Source organism: Trachypithecus francoisi, unplaced genomic scaffold, assembly GCF_009764315.1.
Source record: "Trachypithecus francoisi isolate TF-2019V2 unplaced genomic scaffold, Tfra_2.0 Lachesis_group7, whole genome shotgun sequence".
Taxonomy (NCBI): domain Eukaryota; kingdom Metazoa; phylum Chordata; class Mammalia; order Primates; family Cercopithecidae; genus Trachypithecus; species Trachypithecus francoisi.
This window is the reverse complement of record NW_022681472.1, coordinates 46,580,614-46,598,187: the sequence shown is the minus strand read 5'-3', so window position 1 is coordinate 46,598,187 and position 17,574 is coordinate 46,580,614. Positions and strand designations below refer to the sequence as shown.

At 38.5% G+C, this 17,574-nt stretch overlaps 1 protein-coding gene and 1 long non-coding RNA gene across 3 annotated transcripts in view; one reads left to right on the top strand and one right to left on the bottom strand.

Moving 5' to 3' along the window:
* The window catches only part of NECAB1 (N-terminal EF-hand calcium binding protein 1), a 192,794-nt gene that overhangs the window by 128,082 nt on the left and 47,138 nt on the right, over window positions 1–17,574 (bottom strand). The window lies entirely within an intron of this gene.
* The window catches only part of LOC117078943, a 56,970-nt gene that overhangs the window by 6,911 nt on the left and 32,485 nt on the right, over window positions 1–17,574 (top strand). The window contains exons 1-2 of one of the 2 annotated variants that reach the window (XR_004435213.1): window positions 2,761–2,786; window positions 6,109–6,202. This is a non-coding gene — a long non-coding RNA (uncharacterized LOC117078943). Of the gene's footprint in view, window positions 1–2,760; window positions 2,787–6,108; window positions 6,203–17,574 lie in introns of those variants that run through there. The other variant, XR_004435212.1, reaches the window with a different exon arrangement.

Here is a 17,574-nt window from a genome sequence, read left to right as displayed (position 1 = left end):
GGTAATTTTAAAGGAGGTGACGGTATAGAATGTTTAGAACAGTACTTTGTACAAAATAGGAATTTTGCAGGTGTTAGCTTGCACCCTTCCTAATGGACATTCATATAAAGTGAAATCAGGTATTTCTCCAAATGAGTGAGCATGCAGCATATCAAAGAAAGGCTTCTACTGATGCATCTCTTCAAAAACAATACCCATCTTCTAAATAAAATTAAAAATAACATCAACAAAATTATATTGGTTCATTTTAACTCATTTTAGTGAAGGTGACATTGGAGTCCGTGTACTTGGGAAGTAAAGAAACATTTAAAAACAAAATGGGGTTGGCGGTGAGGAGGGATGCACAGGTGGACCACCGAGGAACTTAGGGCAGTGAAATTACTCTTTCTGATACTATAATGATGGGTACATGTTATTATAAATTTGTCTAAACCCATAGAGTGTACAACACCAAGAGTAAGCTCTAATGTAAACTTTGGATTTGGGGAGATAATGATGTGTCAATGTAGGTTCATCAGTTGTGACAAAAGTACTCTCTGATGGAGATGTTAATAATGGGGCAGGATGTGCATATGTGGGTGCAGGGAGTATATGGGAATTCTCTGTATCTTTCACTCCATTTTTCTGTGAACCTAAACCTGCTCTAAAAACTAAAATATATTTTAAAATGGAAATAAAAGATACCCCTTTTTTTTCTATACCCACAAAATACTTCTGACACCTAATGTATGGGGTTTTCCCTTACATCAAGCAATTTTCCAACAGTCTGGATATCAATTGAGTGTCCTAAAATTCAATTATGAGCCTTACTACTGGGAGTTTGGGCAAACTCCACAGGTTATAGGCTTTGTCCACAAGTCTGCCCCTAGCCCACTGCAGATGCCAATTGCAAGTAGCGTGTCCTCAGGTTACCTACAACTTCTCTCCTGTCCAGAGGATTCCACACCCCCTCCTCAGGTTTGATAATTTGCTAGAATGATTCACAGAACTCAGAAAAATGCTTTACTTACTATTACTAGTTTATTATAAAGGATACAACTCAGGAACAGCCAAATGGAATAGATGCACAGGACAAGGTATTGAGGGCAGTGATGCATGGAGTTTCCATGCCCTCTTCGGGTATACCACTTTCCCAGAACCTGCATGTCTTCCAAACCTGCATACTGTCTTCACCCCATCATTTAGTGTTTTCATGGAAATCTTATTACATAGGTAGTTGATTAAATCATTGACCCTTTTTGACTGAGTCAATCTCTAGCCCCTCTATCCTCCCTGGAGGCTGAGAGTTTGGGCTGAAAGTTCCAACCCTCTAATCACTTGGTTGGTTCCTCTGGCAAACCAGCCCCTATCCTTCAAGACTCATCTTATTAGCATAAACTCAGGTATGGTTGAAAGGGGCTTACCATAAATAACAAAAGATGCTCCTCTCACCCCTAAGACTCAGGAAATTCCAAGGCATTTAGAAGCTCCGTGCCAGAAACCAGGGACAAAGACCAACTATATATTTTAATTATATCACTATATCATAGGAAATATAATAATTTCAATGGAAACAAAGAGGCTTGCACCCCAGTGAGAAGATATAGACAAAGTACCAAAACCCTAGTTTTCCTAGTGCCTAATCCAGTACTCTTTCCTCCCAGCTGTCCAATAAAGCACACATTCTGATTTGCGTGGTGTTCTTGTATCACGTGCTACACATTTATCAGCTCACTGTATTTATGACAAACAATACTTTACACGATTCATCTTCCCTGTCTCTCCAGGGTTTACTATTTGTTCCAGACTGCTGGTTCCCCAGGCCTCTCTGACATTACACCAGATCTTTTCAAGCCTAAATCTTCTTTCCATTGTTCATTAATTGTACTGATTCCTTACTCAATATCCCTAGTGGGAAAATGTGCTCCTTTATGCACAGGACCATCTTTAAGTTACTGAGATGACTATCAAGGGGAATTACTATCAAAGAAGATAATTTTTCTTCTTCCAGAGCAACTTCGTCATGTTGAATCATTTCGCATTTATGAAAATGGGCCTTAAAATTAAACAAGTAATTGTCTTTTCCTACCTCCACCTTATTTAGCCTCCTTTTGTCCCTCTAGCTATTTTCCACATCTCCATTTTTTATCTCTCTCTCTGTTCCTTACTGACAACTCGAAGAAGTTTAAGTGATTTGAAATTTCCTTGCTGACAGCTAGAAGTAATTTAAATGATTTGAAGTTAATTGGTGACTACCCTGTTTGACAGAGTATATTGAATCATTCTTTCCTTTTACCAATTCTGGCATATTAAATTAATGCTAGACCACAGTCCCTTATCGTTCTGCTTTGAAGAGTTCAAGTACACAAACAGATAATTTTATTACAAAAATGGAAATTATAACTAAACACAATGATCAACTATTGCTGTTTTGTTAATATTCTTGTTAAAAATAAGTAATATTGGAAACTTTAAACATAAAAAACTAGTATTTTAGGTCTTCTAATATAATAATACCAAATCTAAAAAATAACAATTCAAATTATTCTTCTATATTAAGCTATAAGTCAATCTTATCTGGACAGTTTGGCATATAAGAAGCACTCAATTGTAGAACAAATTGTAGAACAGGGCAAAAACTGAAAAAAAAATTCATTTTTCTTTATTTTTCTTTTTTTGAGACAGGGTTTTGCTCTGTTGCCCAGGATAGAGTTCAGTGGCCCAATCACAGCTCATCGCTGTCCTGAACTCCTGGGCTCAAGTGATCCTCCCACCTCAGCCTCCCAGGCACCCATCGCTGCACTCAGGTAATTTTTAAACCTTTTGTAGAGACAGGGTCTTGTTATGTTGCCCAGCCTGGTTTTGAACTCCTGGCTTCAAGTGATCCCCCTCTATGGCTTCCCACAGTACTGGGATTACAGGCATGAGCCACTATACCCAGGCCTACACTCGATTTTTGGATTGATGCAGTTTCATTACTGGTTGCACTTAAAACTAAATTTCCTGTCTGATATGGTTTAGCTATGTCCCCATCCAAATCTCATCTTGAATTGTAGCTTCCATAATCCCCATATGTCATGGGAGGGACATAGGATGGGAGGTAATTGAATCATTGGGGATGCGTTTTTGTGTGCTGTGCTTGTGGTAGTGAATAAGTCTCATAAGATCTGATGGTTTTATTGATTGATTGATTGATTAATTGAGATGGAATCTCATTCTTGCCACCCAGACTGGAGTGCAGTGGTGTGATCTTGGCTCACTGCAACCTCCACCTCCTGGGTTCAAGCAATTTTCCTGCCACCACACCCAGCTTATTTTTGTATTTGTTTTAGCAGAGACAGGATTTCACCATGTTGGCCAAGCTAGTCTCAAACTCCTGACCTCAAGTGATCTGCCCACGTCAGCCTTCCAAAGTGCTGGGATTACAGACATGAGCCATTGCACCTGGTCTGACCTGATGGTTTTATAAAGGGCAGTTCCCTGCACAAGCTCTCTTGCCTGCCACCATGTAAGATGTGCCTTTGCTCCTCCTTTGCCTTCTGCCATGATTGTGAGGACTCCCTAGCCATGTGGAACTGAGTCCATTAAAACTCTTTTTCTTCATAAATTACCCAGTCTTGGGTATTTCTTTATTAGTAGTGTGAAAATGGACTAAGATGATAAATTGGTACCCAGTAATGGGGCCACTGTAAAGATACCCAAAAATATGAAAGTGACTTTGGAACTGGGTAAGAGGCAGAAGTTATAAGAGTTTGGATGGCTCAGAGGAAGACAGGAAAATGTGGGAAAGTTTGGAACTTCCTAGAGACTTGTTGAATGGCTTTTCTCAAAATGCTGATAGTGATATAGATAGTAAGTCCAGGCTGAGGTGGTCTCAGAGGGAGATGAGGAACTTGTTGGAAACTGGAGCAAAGGTGACTCTTATTATGCTTTAGCAAATAGATTGCTGGCATTTTGCCCCTGCCCTAGAGAAATGTGGAATTTTGAACTCGAGAGAGATGATTTAGGGTATCTGATGGAAGAAATTTCTAAGGGGCAAAGCATTCAAGAGGAAGCAAAGCATAAAAGTTTGGAAAATTTACAACCTGATGATGTAATAGAAAATAAAAATCCATTTTCTGGGGAGAAATTCAAGCCTGCTACAGAAATTTGCATAAGTAACAAGGAGCCAAATGTTAATCACCAAGATAATGGGAAAAATGTCTCCAGGGAATGTCAGAGGATTCTGCAGCAGCCTTTCCCATCATAGGCCTGGAGGCCAAGGAGGAAAAAATGGTACTGTGGGCTGGACCCAGGGGACCCTGCTGTGTGCAGCCTAGGTACTTGGTGTTCTGTGTTCCAGCTGCTCCAGCTGTGGCTAAAAGGGGCCAAGGTACAGGTCAGACTGTGGCTTTGGAGGGTGCAAGCCCCAAGCCTTGGTGGCTTACATGTAGTGTTGGGCCTCTGGGTGCACAGAAGTCAAGAAGTGAGGTTTGGGATCCTCCGCCTAGATTTCAGAAGAGGTATGAAAACACCTGGATGTCTAGGCAGAAGTTTGCTGCAGGAGAAGAGCCTTCATAGAGAACCTCTGCTAGGGCAGTGCACAAGAAAAAGGCTGGGTTGGAGCCCCCACATAAAGTCCCCACTGAGGTACTGCCTAGTGGAGTTATGAGAAGAGGGGCACTATCTTTCAGACCCCAGAATGGTAAACCCACCAACAGCTTGCAGTGTGCACCTGGAAAAGCTACAGACAACGCCAGCCCATGAAGGCAGCTGGGAGGGAGCTGTACCCTGCAAAACCACAGGGGCAGAGCTGCCCAAGACCATGGGAAACCACCTCTTGGATCAGCGTGGCCTGGATGTGAGACACAGAGTCAAAGGAGATCATTTTGGAACTTTAAGGTTTAATGACTGCCCTATTGGATTTTGAATTTACATGGGGCCCATGGCCCATTTGTTTTGGCCAATTTCTCCCATTTGGAATGGTTATACTTACCCAATGCCTGTACCCCCATTTTATCTAGGAAGTAACTAACTTGCTTTTGATTTTACAGACTCATATGTGGAAGGGACTTGTCTCAGATGAGACTTTGGACTTGACCTTTGAATTAATACTGGAATGAGTTAAGACTTTGGAGGACTGTTGGATGGGCACGATTGTGTTTTAAAATGTGGGAACATGAGATTTGAGAGGGGCCAGGGCCAAATGATATGGTTTGGCTGTGTCCCCACCCAAATCTCATCTTGAATTGTAGCTCCCATAATCCTCACATGTCATGGGAGGGCTCAGAGTGGGAGGTAACTGAATCATTAGGGGCAAGTTTTTCCCATGCTGTTCTCATGATATTGAATAGTCTCATGCAATCTGATGGTTTTATAAAGGGGAGTTCCCCTGCACATGCTTTCTTGTCTAATGCCATGTAAGACATGACTTGCTCCTCTTTTGCCTTCTGCCATGATTGTGAGGCTTCCCCAGCCATGTGGAACTGTGAATCCGTTAAACCTCTTCTTCTTTATACATTACCCAGTTTGGGTATTTCTTTATTAGCAGCATGAGAATGGACTAATACACTATCTTAAATCTTTTGCTACAAAAGACTGAAGACCAGTCATAGCTAGTCTCTTACAATAAAAAAACTCTAAAACACTAAGGTAGCTTTTTGAGGCTTGTACAACTATTGTAGTTTTATCTAAACAGAGATCAAGAAAAGTTCATAGATTAAATCTATTATGACATAATTACTGCATTTCCATTTTGATGGCAATAAATGTCTGTTATTTTCTATTTCTACTTGAAGTATCAAGAGCAACTTTAAGTACATTCACAGTGAAACAATTACTTCTGCAATTTCAATGTTAAACCAAAAGCTATTTTGTTATAAAAAGCCTAGGAAAGCATTAAATATCAGTGACCAAAAGGCAGGCAGGCATATTGATAATGTGTACCCAAAGGGTACCTATTGAAATGCAATATTAAAATGCAAGTTGGCAAAATTGGTAAAGTGAGTTTGGTTTGGAAAGGTAATCCTGTGTAACTCACTTTAAAATCAAACACCATCTCAGCTGTGTTCAGTATTATGTTAAAGCTGGTATGAAGGTAATTAGGTATCATTTGTGGTAATTAAGGATATGCCACTTTTTGTTCCTTAGCCCAGCTTGATCTCTGCTTCAGATAATTTAAGATGTACCAGGTGGCACTTCAGGCTAGAATACTCTGTGGTCTCCCAGCAACTTAAAGGAAGATGTAAGTATTACTTTGTTGGCTTTCAAAAATCACTCGAGAAAATATACTTTTAAAATTAAGTACACAGATGATATTCAAAGAAGGAAAACCACTCTGCTGTTTAAAGCAAAAACCATTCCTCACTTTGGAAAATTTTTTCTATAATTTTTACCTGACTAGTGACCTTTGATTTTGCATAAAGGCAAAAAATACAAGTCTCAAAAAAAATGTTTTTTTGAAAATCAAGTTCAATGAAAGCATTTACACTTCAATTTTTTTCTGGTGACAAATATTACTTGAAAGTTGCATTGCTTTCACTTAATACAGTGTTGTACCTTGCAGGTTAAAATGAAATATTTTCAATTAGTGGAACTTACTGTCTATTTATATAAAATACTGCAATCAATGGGAGATGAACCAACACCTACTTTCAAGAGGTTTTATTTTTTTTTGAAAACCAAAGATTAAAACCTCTGCAAAAATGAAAACATACTTATGAAGTAGCATACTGGGTAGTTCTAATTAGCAAAAGTGAAAATAAATAAATACATAATATAATGATGCATGTCAGGTATTTTAAAAAATATAAACCAAATTCTCTCCATCTGCTTTTACCCCACAGCACCTGCTAGTGCTTCCTTGTACTGAGTAGGCTGCTGTTATCTTAGAGAAGCAATCACAAAGCAGGCAACAGACAGGAGAGGGATGTGATAATTAATTTTATGCGTCAACTTGGCTTGGTCATGGAACCCACACTTGTGGTCAAACATTATTCTGGTTGTTTCAGTAAAGGTGTCTTGGATGGGGTTAATATTTAAATCAGAGGAATATGGATAGAGTAGATCGCTCTCCACAATGTGAGCAAGCCTCATCGAATCAGTTGAAGGCATGACTAGGAATAAAGACTGACCTTCCTTCCATTAGCAACAGGGAATTTTCCAGCAGGTGATCTTTGGACTTGAACCACAACATTGGTTCTTCCTTGGTCTTCACCCTGATGACCTACACTGCAGATTTTAAACTTGTCAGACTTTATAATCGTGTAAACACATTTCTTACAATAAATCTCTCTTCTTATAATACACATCCTATTGTTTCTGTTTCTCTAGAGAAATCTGACTCAAACAATGGGGCAAATTTTTAGCTTTTCAATTTAAAAAGTCTAGACCCAGGTGTAAGATAAAAGATTTAGAAGAACATAGCTCAGTAATAACTAAGCTAAGCCTTTTCATCTCCCAACTGGATAAAGATTCCCTAGAACAAAAGAGAGAAAGTGAAAGTGAAGAGAGCTTAGACAGGTGCATCTTGACAAGGTGTTATCTACACTGTTTTCCCCTGTAGGTCAAGCCTGTAAGATGAAAACAGTGGTGGAAATGACGTTGTGGGTGGGAGGGACATATAGAACTTTAGATATAGGGACAGTAGGGAGGGTCTGACAATAGGGAGGATCTGTGACCCATCTGCAGATAGAAAGAATGCTCTCCTCCATCAACCTGCTGGGGAGCGGCAGACACATCTGCATGGTGTGTCTGGCCAGAAGGACTGACATAATTTTGAAGGATTACTTGCACTAGAGACTGGTTTGAAAACACTATAGGGACCCTTAGGATCTGAGAGCAGCAGTAACATCACAGAGGGAGCCAGCAGACTTGAAAAGGGCTGGAGGTTAAGAAGAAAGGAGGAAGTGCAGGGACCTACCTCAACTACTAACCAAAGGTCCAGTGGGAATGAAGACACCCCTGCTGATGCATCATGGAGAACTGAGCAGAAAGAAAGAGATGCCTCTCCTCTCTCATGACTTTGCACTAGGTAATACCCCAGATTTGTATACAACCCCCAGGCGTGGAGGAAAGTGACCCCAAGTTGACTGAAATTAAATTTCTAACACCCAGTAGGATTAAGACTTAAAATGGAAATTAAGTTACAGAAAAAAAAGTTCCGTTTTCCTTTTCTACCCACCTACATTTCATGCTCTGTTATACTTGTAAGGAAAAAGGCAGTATAGAATAGAGGAAAGATGGAGGAATGGATTCAGGAGACATGGGTTCAAAGCTAGGATTCATCAGTCATAATTTTGGGAAGTCCTTTAGCTCTACTGAACTCAGTTTCCTCAAATATAAGATGAAGAATTTAGACTAGAAGTTCTCTGCCAGAAGCAAGGACTTTTTGTTTTCCTTGATGTACATTGTCAGTGATCTAAAAATATAAAAGGAAGCATCCAGCTTAAAAGGAAGTACTGCTGTCCAAAAATGATGCAAGATATTGTATTTGCACAGTTTCTAGCCCACAGCCATTGCTCAATAAATATCTGTTTAAGTGAAGTGAAGCAAATCTCAGAGTTCAGTGTTGAGTTATCTTTGGGATCTTGCCACCTACTTTGTCTCACTGTTCTGGCTGATGAGCATAAAATAGTCAGTTGTCTCCAACAATAGACAATAGAGCCAAGGAAAAGTCAACAAATTCATTCTCTGCTACATGTTAAGCAGTATTAAAGATCTTCTATTCATGACCCTGAATATCATAGTTGTTTCAGAACTTAAAGAAAAAGAACAGAAGGAGAAAGCGTAAAAAGATCCTTCTCTTTCTTTTGCTAGGGGAGATATTTAATCATAACTCTCTTAAATATGATGGGAGAAAAGAGATCAGCAATTATACACTTAGTCAACCAAAGAAATGGTGTGTGATATGGTTTGGCTGTGTCCTCACCCAAATCTCATCTTGAATTGTAGCTCCCATAATCCCTATGTGCCATGGGAGGGACCCAATAGGGGGTAATTGAATCATGGGGGTGAGTTTTTTCCCTTGCTGTTTTCATGATAGTGAATAAGTCTCACATGATCTGATGGTTTTATAAAGGACAGTTCCCCTGCACACACTCTCTTGCCTGTTGCCATGTAGGACGTGCCTTTGCTCCTCCTTTGCCTTCTGTGGTGACTGGGAGGCTTCCTCAGCCATGTGGAACTGTGAGCTCATTTTTCTTTATAAATTACCCAGTATCAGGTATTTCTTCATAGCAATATGAAAATGGACTAATACAATGTGAAGGGGACACAGAATAGTGAGGTAAACCTTACATGTTTCCATGTATCCCTATCTGCCACTTTCTAAGGCAACCTTTCTAGAACTTATGATCATGTACCATTAGCACTACCCATAAAGGCCTTAGCAACTTTAATGAAACTCAAGGCACACACCATAAAAATCATGAATAATGTTCTGACATCCATTAAAACAGACAACAAAGGAAAAATCTCTGGCCATCTAAATGACAGCATTTTCTTGGCACTTTGTATTGTTATAGAAAATGCCTTACATTGGAAAAGTCTCTGAGTGTGGTCATAAAACTCTAATGGTCCACAATGGCAGGTCAGACAACCCAGTATTCATTTGAAGAGCAAGGAGCTCTGCACACAAGCTGCTCTAGCAGGCAGCCCACATAAAACAAACAGCTCACAGCAACCAATAAGCCCACCCACACAGACAGGCCCTTGAAAGCCTGCTGATGATGTTCCCCTGCAGATAGCTTCTATCATGTGAGAAGCAGCTTAACCAATCCTCACTCCTACCCTCCACCTATCTATAAGGAATGAGAAACAATGGAAAATTTCAAAAAAAAAAAAAAAGGCAACATTACATCTCTTCATTAGGCATATAGATTTGTAGTGTATACAACTTCAAGCCCAAGGACGAAAGCAGACCTTTGAGGTTGAAGGTGGATAGACCTTTTAGGAGGCTCCCAATGGTCTATGATGTAGTACTCCCCAGGCTCCACCTTTTTATTATTATTATTATTTTCCACCTTTTATTTTAAGTTTAAGGTACATGTGCAGGATGTACAGGTTTGTTACATATGTAAATGTCTGCCATGGTGGTTTACTGCACAGATTATCCCATCACCCAGGCATTAAGCCCAGCATCCATTAGCTATTATTCCTCATGCTCTTTCTCCTCTCACCTTCGCCCTCCCACAGGCCCAGTGTCTATTGTTCCCTACCATGTGTCCACGTGTTCTCATCATGTTGTTCCCACTTATAAACGAGAACATGCAGTATTTGGTTTTCTGTTCTTGTGTTAGTTTGCTAAGGATAATGCGGGCTCCACCTTTTAGAGAATTGCATGGGCTTCTGACTGTTAAGGCCTCCAAATTATTTATCAGGCCTGAGATGCCTCCTCATGCCATTTTCATGTCAGGATTCAGATTGCTTTTCTGTAATTCTCAGAGCTGTCACCTCCCCATTATTCATCAAGAGGATTCTTTTCTCTCAATACTGAAACCCAGAATGTTCAGTTACCCCTTTCCTTGCTGTCCCTGAAAATAAATCCCCAGGTCATTTTCACTGTTGCTGAAGTAAACACTAAGGAGAGAGGTAGGCAGAGTTCCCAACAGGTATGGCAGTTCTTAGCTTCCTTTTTTAGGTGATACCCAGAAGCTTAAGTGGCCTCCAGTATTCTCCTATTATTAAAAATGTGAAGTTGCTTTTGACCCTCATGCATCTCGATACTATGTTAATCTCTGTTTTCAAAGAATGCCCATTTTACTAGATACTATTGTATCTTGAAGACATAATGAGGGAAAAAGCAATTTCTGTCAACTGGAGTGCACATTTCTAAGCCTCTTCAGAAAGGGAGATATTAATCTTGAAGGGCTCTCTGCCCGAGATAGGTCACTTCTATGCACTATTTTCCAATGAACTACTTTAACTACTTGGTCACTTTAATAGATTTACCAATAACATTTTGTTCTTCCTCCTGAAATATTAGATTTCTATTGATTGAAGATATCTGTGCCCTCACCACAAATAGCAGCAACATCCCCCAAAGAAGAGTTAGGACAATGTGCAGAGAATGAAATGAACGGTCTGGCTTCACTGGTACCGCCATTTTCCCGTCTGAACCCAAGAGGCAGCAATGAGCAATGACTGTGCGTTATGTGGTTCTGCACTCTACGAACTACTAACTCCAGTCAAACAAACCTCACATATTGACATAGCACCTCCCCTGGCTAGCAGGCTACATTGCTTTTAAAAATTTGCTCATAAGTTTTTACAATTTTCTTGCCAGAAAATATTATTAGCTCCACTTAATATTGAAGGATAGTAAAGCAATAAAAACTGCTCGGCCAGGGCCTTCAGAAACAGAATGAAGATTACCACTCTGATAGATTCCAAAGGCAGTGAACAAAGTTGGATTTAGTAAGAAGCTGAATAGAATAACAGTTAAGAGCCAGAGTGGCTTGCCTTAATGCATACTCTCTGGGCAATGCCAAGAAAGTGACCCAATCTCACTGTGGCTCAGGTTCCTTATGTGCAAAATGGGGTCAATCATAGGTTTGTTGTAAAGATCAAATAAGTTAATGAATGGAAAGTGCTTAGGTCTGGCACATGGTAAACGTTAACCATTATTATTGTTAGTAATCCATAAATGTTATTATGGAGATTAGGGAGTCTCCCTGACTGTTAAACTCTGAAATCAAGTCACGTCTAACTCAATCTGTGAAGTCAATTGTGTATTGCCTATGCAAACTGAGCCATAGATATTAACCATTATTATTGTTGTTGTTGTTATTATTGTTTTGCAGCATCAGGGTAATTCTTATTCAAAAGCTTTCCAGATCAGAAAGATTTAGGCAAAATCAGAAAGACTAGAGATACAGATCTTTCAAAATCCAGCTAACATTTTTTACAGCACAGCTGAAGCACCTCTTACCTGATTTTGCTGTCTCCAGACTTGTCATCTCCCACCAATTCTCTTCACCTTGGGGAGATCTATCTTATGAAAACATAAACCTAATCCAGTCACTCCCAGGTTTAAGACCCTTCAATGGCTTAGCACTGACCTGAGGGTAGGAATTTGATTACCCCACTGATTCTCAAACCTTTTACAGTTAGGTCCCTTGTTGGCTTTTCTAGCCTCTCTCTACCCCGATTCGGTGCTCTGCACATGCTGAATGCCCTTCAGCTTCTCTAACATGCCACACTGTCTCTCATCTACAAGCTTCCACATGTGCTATTGTCTTTGGCTGAAAACATCATTCATCTCTATCTCCATCCTTATTCATACTTCTTAGTAAAACTGTATGGCTTCTCTAAGAGGTCTAAGAGGTCCTGGCTAACCCTTAAGATAAGGTTAGCACACCCTGTTCCCCTCAAAGCACTATATCTACCTGTCATAATTAATCAAGTTATTGCTTGTTTACTTTCTCTGCTAAACTACAAATCCCTTGTTTACCACCACTATATCCCTAGTAGCTGGTACAATACCTTCCACATGGAGAATACCAGGAACTCTTCATTGAAAGGGAATAGCAAGCTCAGTCTGTATAGGTAATACAGAATTGACTTCACAAATTGAGTTAGACTTGGGTTGACTTCAGAGTTCAAATTTAACAGTGTCCTCTCTCCCTAATCTCTGGGATCCTCTTCCCAGGAATTCCTAAGAAACTTCACTAGCCTTTTGTGGTAGCCTCTTCCAATATTTAAACTGTTTTTGTTATAGAAAGAGAAATATAAAATGATTTATTAAAAGTTGATTAATTATTTGATTTAGAAGTTAAGAGAGAAGATGAGTAGTGGTTCTTTGCTGTTTTGGCACAGAACACTGAAAGTCTGATAAAATGTACCAATCATCCCTTCCCTATTTCTCTCAAAATAAATACAGGCAATGTGCAATAACATTTTATATTTAATTTTATATTAAATTTCCAGGGGTTGATTTTACCCAGGTTAAGAAATCTTGTGCAAGCAACTTTAAGTAACAAATCAAGGACAGAAATTTCCTATGTCTGACTGTGAAAGGGAGATTTCTGTCATGAGTTTGGAAATATAGATTAGAGCAGGTCCTGGAACAGAGTTATTTCATTCAACTTCGTTTTGTTATAAGGTAGACAAGGAAAATAATTGATTCACCACAGAGGCCACTGTTTGTGTGGAGTTTGTATGTTTTCTCCACGTCTATGTGAGTTTTCTCCAGATACTCAGATTTTCTCTTACCCCACCAAAGATGTGCGCATTATGTTCACTGGCCTGTCTGAATGGTCCCAGTCTGAGTGACTGTGGGTATGAGTGTGAATGCACCCTGTGATGGGACAGCATCCTGTCCAAGGCTGGTGCCTACTTGGTGCCTGAGCTGCCAGAATAGGCTCTGGTCACCTGTAACCCTGAACTGAAGTAAGTGGGTAAATAATTATCTCATTTGTTTTTATAAGTCTTTTGTAAATGAATATATAGCTTACATTTATTTCAATATTTAGTATTAAATATTTAGTCTTTATTTAGAGGTTTTATGATGCTTTTATGACTAGAAATATGTTATAGAAACTTAACTCTTATTTACATCAATTAGCCTATGGTAAAATTGGTTTTGTTATGTATTGTTTCACTTCAAGTCTCAGTTTCCAAGAACCTACCTATCAATGATGTAAAGTGAAGACTTACTGTTCTGTCTTCAGGATAATAATTTTTCATATATTCAACAAAATTAATTTAAAAACACACCCTTATTTTTTCATTGGAATATGTTTCTCTGACTATGCTCTATTTTAAAGACAATCCCTATGAATTTTTATGAGCCAACCAGGGCATAGACACAGTTAGCTCTATGCACAAAAAGAGATTTTGAAATGTAAAATATAAAGGGCAAAAATTTGGGGTTAGGAATTCAGAATATAAGTAGAAATGCAAAGAAACAATAAGATTAAATAGTAAAACAAAAACTCAATGACTGGAAATCTCTTACAGTCCACTCTAATTTAAGCGGGTCTGGTACAGACATAATGATTTGTCAAGCTCAAGCTTGGAAAAGGATCACAGCAAGAGAGCAACAGGGGGCAGAGAGAGAGAGAGAGAAACCAGTGGAAGAGACTCAGAGACACTAGACACAATTCTATTATTTCCACTCGCATTTTAAAAATAAAGGTCAAATGGTAATTGTCCCTATTTGATTCTTGGTGAATCCACAGAAGGGACCCTGATCAATCACTTTTCAATTACAGAAGTTTTCCCTTCTCCAAGCTTGCACTTTTCATAGTTTCAGTTACTTGCAGTCAACTGTGGTCCAAAAATATTAAAAGGAAAATCCTAGAAATAAACAATTCATAAATTTTAAATTGCACACTGTTCTAAATAGTGTGGAGAAGCCTTTTGCAGTTGCACCCAGGATGTGAACCATCCCTTTGTCCAGGGTAACCACACTGTGTACAATACCCACCCATTAGTCATTTAGTAGCCCTCTTGGTTATCAGATAGGTAAAAACATAGTATATATAGGGTTCTGTTCTATCTGGAGTTTCAAGCATCCACTGGGGGTCTTGGAACTTATCCCTGGCAGATAAATGTACTGTAATGGGATTTCACTACCCCTGTCTATATTATTTCCTTAGGTGGCTGGCCTTTGGCCAAAGTAGCACAGGTGACCTCCCTGTGATCAGCACATTACCCAGGCATCTCTGGCTTTTTGGAACTATTTTTTAAAGGTTAATTTCCCATTAATAACTTTCTGGCAATTTAATTTTTGTAAAAAAAAAATGACATAAATGTGTTAAAGTGCATTTTATCAACAGCAATTAACTATTGCAAAGATCCTGAGTTAAAGACAAGCATAGAGATAGAAATATTAAAGAGTGCTTCTTATGCTGCTCAATCATAGTAAATTTGAGCCATTGCCTTCATTTTGGCAAAACATCGGCCTCCATGAGATATTTGGAAAATAGTTTTCTATCCATCAGTATGTCTGCATCCCGTAAATATAAAGTAATATTCATTCAGTTATGCATAATACATGGTACATGGTATCATTGCAGATTAATAAATGCTTATTGAATAAATAAATGAATAATTAGGGAACAAATGACTAATGTTTTGGAAGCTGCAAACTCAACTAGAATAATGATTGTCAAGCCTGACAAACTGCATTTTCACTTGGAAACTATTCACAATTCAAGCAAAATAAAAAAACTCTTTGTGCCACTCTGAAGTCAAAATTTATTTTAATCTGACAGCAAAGAGGATGGTGGAAGATTGAGGAAAAGTTAGTTATGTAAACGATCAAAACCCTATAGCCCACCCACTACAGATAGATTTCTAATTATCCTAAATTATTGTTTTTAATCTAAAGTTGACTAAAAATAAGTTCCCGGGAAAACCTTAAAATAAAATTAAACCGTTAAACCCATTAGTGAACGAGACAAGAATAATAACGTTCAGCTGATTCTCATGCCCAGCTTTCTTCTTCTTATATTTTGAGTTAACTACTAAAAGTTTTTGCTATTTAGTCTATTTTTCCCAATGAGAAACCTTTTAAGAGAACAGAAAATATAATATTCAGTGTAGCAGAAGCTTCTTTTTAAGCAATTTTGCAGCTTCTTTTTAAGCAATGCAGCTTCTTTTTTAACATATAAACGAAGATCCAATAATTATATTGGGAAAAAGAAATTCCTCATTTGAACATATTTTGTGTCTGTTAAAATATGGAAATAATCTACATTTACATCCAAAATTATATTTTATTGTCTTTAATTCGCAGGAGTAGAGAACTATTTTAATATAGCAATAGCATTCAAAACTGCTTGAGTTTAACTGAGAGTCTGAAGTCAAATTTATCATTTATCCTCCTCCCAAACAAAAGGAATCAGTTCTCCTTCTGTGTTTGATAAGATCGGTTAATGGCATTACTCTTTCTATAATCAATCAGGCAGGGTCTAGACTCTAAAAGTCACCAGCAATGTGCTTTTGCACGCCTTTCTTACATAAAATCAAAATAATCCTTTTTATATGTCAGTCAAGTAACCAAGCACTTATTTAATGTATTACAGCAATTGCTGTAAGTAGTAGAGAACAACGGTCCTTGCTTCAAAGGAATTTACAATTATATTTGGAGACAAGGTTAACATGCTAATGAAACAATTAGCAAACATAACAGAAGATATTATATAATTAAATGGTACTTCATGAAGGCATAAACTATAGTTACAGAAATTTGGAGAAAGCAAGTGATCCAAAAGAAAAGGAAAGGTTAGTGAATACATTTTAGTAATAATCATCATTATTATTATTTTGTGGCAAGTATTTGTATATTAGTCCTAAATTCCACAAAATGGGTTCTTACATTGGCTCCCTTTTAAAGTCAATGAAATTGTGGTCCAGTGAAAAAAAATGACCACTCAAACTCCTCATAGACAGATAGTGGAGGGACTTAAGTCCAAGCCTGGCAAGTCTGAGTTCTTTCTGCATTGCAATACTGCTTTTTATGGCATTGGGTGACCTCTAATGCCTGGAAAACTTTACTATGCTGAGGAGAAGAGCAAGGCTACTTGGGCAAAGTGCATAGCACGAGATTTGGGGAAGCAGGAATTTATCTCTTATCATCTCAAATGTTTATTGAGCTTGCAATATGTGCTAAACATTATGCTGAGAATCAATGAAAAGCAAGATAGTTATGGCCTCTGCCTTCATGGAATTTAGGCTAGAGGTAAATCCCAATCAAAGAAACACCCTAATAAATATAAAATTGTAAATAATATAGGTGCTGTAGAGAGCGGTCCATGTTACAATGAGAATGCAGAATAGAAAATTTAACCTAATAAAGAAAGTCAGGGAAAGCTTTCATGAGACATATTGATGTGTATATGATTACATAAACATGGAAAAAATACATAAGACCACTTTAGGTAATAAAAATTGGTTATGGGGGATAGTATAAGGATAGATGGTAGAAGAGGAAAAGAAATCTAAAAGCAAGTAGTTTTCCCTGATTAAAATAGAATGCATACATTAAAAGCTATGGTAACCAAATGCTCTTGGTGATTATCTTAAGGTTGTGAGGTTTCAGATATTTTATGCTCTTTCTTATAATTTTGTATATTTTCAATTCTTTTTACAATAATGATGTGCTGTTTATATTATCTGGTTTGTGGATATCCTAGTCCTTTGGGCTTCTCTAACAAATACTTCAGACTGGGTGATTTATAAGCAACAGAAATTTATTGCTCACAGTTCTAGAGGCTAAGTCGAAGATTAAGACACCAACAGATTTGGTGTTTGATGAGGGCTTGTTACTCATCAATGGCACTTTCCATGTATCCTTACATAAGTGGAAGGGACACACAAGCTCCTTCAGGTCTCTTTTATAAAAGGGCACTCGGGGGCGGAGCAAGATGGCCGAATAGGAACAGCTCCAGTCTCCAACTCCCAGCGCGAGCGACACAGAAGACCGGTGATTTCTGCATTTTCAACTGAGGTACTGGGGTCATCTCTCTAGGGAGTGCCGGACAATTGGTGCTGGTCAGCTGCTGCAGCGTGAGCTGAAGCAGGGCGAGGCATCGCCTCACCTGGAAGCGCAAGGGAGAAGGGAATCCCTTTTCCTAGCCAGGGGAACTGAGACACACAACACCTGGAAAA